General features: G+C 39.3%; 1 pseudogene; it reads left to right on the top strand.

Moving 5' to 3' along the window:
• The first annotated feature begins 3,669 nt into the window (after window positions 1-3,669).
• Window positions 3,670-3,786, top strand: LOC131147379 (5S ribosomal RNA; annotated as a pseudogene).
• Window positions 3,787-4,455: the final 669 nt, after the last annotated feature.

The raw sequence follows: 4,455 nt of genomic DNA, 5'->3' as shown, positions 1-4,455 counted from the left end.
TAAACCTGTCATCCTTGCAACAATAATTTTTGAAAATTTTTTGTAGATAACACTACAAAGACTAATAGGCCTAAACTTGTCAAAACTCTGAAGATTCTGAACTTTTGGGATTAGAATAATGTAAGATGCAGAATAAAATCCAGGAAGAGGAGACTCAACAAAAAAATCTCTAGCTGCATCCATCACATCTTCTTTTACAATATCCCAACAATCCTAGAAAAAAGCCGAACCAAAACCATCCGGACCTGGGCTACTATTTCTCAGGATAAAAAGAATAGCATCCCTTACCTCCACCTCAGACGGTTCACGGAAAAGATCAATATTCTCCTCTTCAGAAACCATAGGAGATATTATATCAACAAGGTTAGTTGTTCGATTGGGGCCTACACCTGTTAAGAAAGTTCAAAAATACTTTACTACACCCTCATGAACAACCTCCATAGAATCCAACACTTTTCCATTTGGAAGTTTCAATGAATCATAGTCTTCTTCCTCCTTTGGTTCACAAATGCATGAAAGAACTTTGTATTGTTATCCCTCGCCTCCAACCATTTCTTTTTGGCTAGCTGAGAAATATGAATCTCCTCCCTCTTTTCCCATGCTTCCAACTCAAGTTTAGTAAGGAAAAAACCTTCCTCCATTTCTGGTGAATACCCTTCTTGAAGCTGAGCCTTTAGAGCCTCCATACTTTCCTCCAATTTTTTAATGTTCTATTGTACATGTCCATAAACCGATGTGTTCCAGTTTTGAATTGCAACTTTAGTATGTTTCAATTTACCAACAAGTCTAACTAAACCCTAACCATGAGACTCCTCCCTCTAGGCTTCCTCCACGCAAGACTTAAAAGACTGGTGCGTGCTCCATATATTCTGATACCTGAAGGGAGAAGGACCATACCGATGCAGATTTCTATGAAATCGAATAATCAATGGGTTATGATCTAAAGTCCTCCTCTTTCCATACTCAAAATAATTATTTAACAAAACTTGGAGAAGATTCGAATTATAGAGCACCCTATCCAGTTTTGCTCAACTTCGAGAATTACCACTGTGACCATTACACCAAGACATGTTGTTGCCAGTACCAACCAAATCCATAAGACTACAGTTGTCCAAGCAATTGTTAAATTCCTCCATAGCCGATAACGGCCTTATATGACCACCAATACGTTTCTAATCTGAACGAATGATATTAAAATCTTCTACCACTAACCAAGGGAAATCATCCCTCTTTACAAACTCCAAATCGTTCCAAAGTTCCCGGCGATCTATTTGACGACATTTAGCATAAACAAAAGAAGCCAAGAAGATCTGGTCCATAAAACTAAAAATACCCGAAATAACTTGATTAGACATATGTTGTAACTCAAAGTGCACTTCCTCTTCCCAAAACATCCAAATTTTACCCCCCACTGAAGCATTCGCACAAAAATTCGGAAAATTTAGAAAGTCGGCCCATTTCGACATCAGACTTTCATCAGAAAGTGGCTCTAAAAGAACCAAAATAGAAGGCGAAAAATTCCGCATCAACTTATGTAAACAATTTTTCGACGTGCCTAAACCCCGCACGTTCCACACTAGAATTGTATTAATCATAAATCAAGTTTCTTTGGACGGGTAATAACCCGTTGAGACTTCTTCTCACTTTGCCTATTAATATCCTTTAACTTAACAATCGGAACATGTAAATCATCATCCAAACAAAAGCCTTTTTCCAATGGGAGTTTCTCTATATTTGTCTCCACCTCCCTATCCAATTCACAATTATGTGGGACACACCTGGCCATGAAGGTACACTCTTGTTCCAAAATTTCTATAAGCATATTACTAGACGTCATCAATTGATCACGCACTACTATGCCATTTTTCACTATCAAAATATCAGCGTCAGGAGCACCTAATACTGGTTCAATACTCTCCTCCCTCTGCACAATCTCATACTGATTTATATGTCACTGCAAAGTCTCCACTTTAGGCCTCAGATCTTTAAGAACAAACTCCCCCTCTTCCATCTCACATTGCGGAACTATCTTAACCACTAGCAAAATTTGTGATGTCGTTGCACCCTCTTTAGCCTGAGCCCCCTCTATAGGTTCTTAAACAATGCATGGATCTATCAATTCTCTCTGAACTTCCTTCCCTTTATCCAATTTCTTCACACGCCGAACTTCTTGTCGATTTTCTTGTCTACCATATTCTGTATCCTTACTTCTATCCCCAATTTTCTGTTTCCTTTCACCCCTTCGGCATACCACCTTTGAATACCCTTGTCTATGACATTTCTCACAATAAAATCCTTGCTTTTCGTACCTCACTTCCTGCCAAATTTTCTAATTTGCAAAAACAACAATCGGGAAAGCATCCACCTGATCTGCCAATAAATCCACCTCCATGCACATTCTTGCACTCGTAGCCCTAGTTTGATTAAGCGTAGCATTGTCAGTTCCCAGGTATCGACCAAACCTCGTGGCTAGAATTTATAAGCAATCATGCCTATACATGTGCATCATAAGACTAGGGAGAAATAACCATTGAGGGGCCAATGATGGTTCCTGCTTCAAGTTGAAATCTTTTGTCCATTAAAAAAAACGAAACGGAAATCTAGCCAAAATCCTTCCTTCACGAGACCATCCATGAAGAAAATCTCGTTCATTCTTCATCTGAACCAATATGTGAAAATCATCCATGAAACTAACAGAAGGGATCTCCGAAAGGCCCTACAACTTTATTATATTCAAACGGATAACGTCAATGGATGGTCTAGATCGCAAAAATTTCAAAACCAACGCAAACCGAAAATCTTTCGCCACTTTGTTCATCTCAGCCTCCGAGAATATAAAACAATATCTCCATTAACATCAACTAGATATCTCATGGCTAGTTTGAAAGAGGAAGACAACGGGTTAACAACATTACATTAGAACGTGATACTACATAGGCATACGACAGAGGTCCTAAACCACCTTTCAAAAGAGGCCCCACTAATGGAGGATCCCCCAGAGGGTCTATAGGCGCCGCCATCTACTCCTACACAGTAGGCATCTTACTTTAACAAGAATGGAAGAGAGACATACCTGATTTAGAATGATTTAGAGTACCGATAGAAGAAAGCTTGTCGAAATTCAAAATCCTAGAAAACCAGCAAGTGGCAAAGTGGGCGACCATAGTTGCAGCTGATGACTCTTTTATTTGGAGAAATTCTCACAGCAGGAGGAGGCTAGGGATTTCTACTATGCAAATCCCAGAAACGGCACTGTCTGACTCTCTTCTATGAAACCCCGAACAACACCTAGTTGCCGTCGTTGCAAGGGCTAAGGGACCCATTGTTGTCATCGCGAGATTTCCCGAACTCGCCGTCGTCCCACCACCGTCATCGCAAACCTCTTCCGTAAATCCCGGTGGCACAGGTGAGAGTAGTGGCACGACTTGTGTGGCGAGAGGCAGCAGTGTGGTCAGTGGTGGTCGTGCGCACGGCATCTCGCGCAGGAGTGAAGTGGGGCGGTGAACATGAATATGCGTGAGAGAGAAAGCGTGAGGTTGATGGTGGTGCAGCGCTACAGAGTTGGTCGTGAATCATGAGGAGGGAGGGCAGGGGGCCAGAGGCGCTAAGCACTGTGCGCGCGACGGCACGAGGGTCGTCTCTGCCATTGCAGATCTGAATCACGAGAGGTAGAGCTTGTACCAGCACTAATGCACCGGATCCCATCAGAACTTTGCAATTAAGCGTGCTTGGGCGAGAGTAGTATTAGGATGGGTGACCTCCTAGGAAGTCCTCGTGTTGCACTACTCCTTTTTTTTTTTAAGTCTTTCAATGCTTGCATACAATAAAGAAAATCATTTGTTTTCCAATTTTTTTTTATAAATTAGTTGTGTATATGTGTTGCATGTGAATAAATTGACTTAAATTTACTAAATTGAGAATAAAATAAATGCAAATCCAAATTATTATTGACCAATATGTGACTATAGACTTAGCTTACATACTCTTCTAATTAATGCTTTAAAATAAAATTTATTAAAAAATAAATTGCTAAAGTAAATATATAATTGTTGATTGTACAAATTATATATTTCTAAAGCTAATTCAAAAATAGAGACATCAATTAATCTTTTATTGCAAATCAAAATTTACTAATCATTCAAAATTGGTTCCCAAAGGTGGTGAACAATTTGATGAATAAATGTGTGTGTGTGTGTGTGTATGTTTAATTTTCAATCCATGCTTCTTTAGACTAATTATTGTTATTCAATAATGAAGTATGTTTTTTTTCTTTTTTAAAAGGGGTGAAATAGCATCCCGAGAAAGACTTCATATAAAATTAAGAAACATAAAACAAACAATGTTTTACCCATGCAGAAGGCCCATGTCGCGTTATGGATTTAGGAAGGATATAATAATTAACTTTACATCCTTAAAATTTGACATATCTAGAAAGGGGGGGGGGGGTATAGAAAT

This window comes from Malania oleifera, chromosome 1, assembly GCF_029873635.1.
Source record: "Malania oleifera isolate guangnan ecotype guangnan chromosome 1, ASM2987363v1, whole genome shotgun sequence".
In the NCBI taxonomy this organism is placed as follows: Eukaryota; Viridiplantae; Streptophyta; class Magnoliopsida; order Santalales; family Ximeniaceae; genus Malania; species Malania oleifera.
The sequence above is the reverse complement of the archived record's forward strand: the minus strand, read 5'-3'. Positions and strand labels throughout refer to the sequence as shown.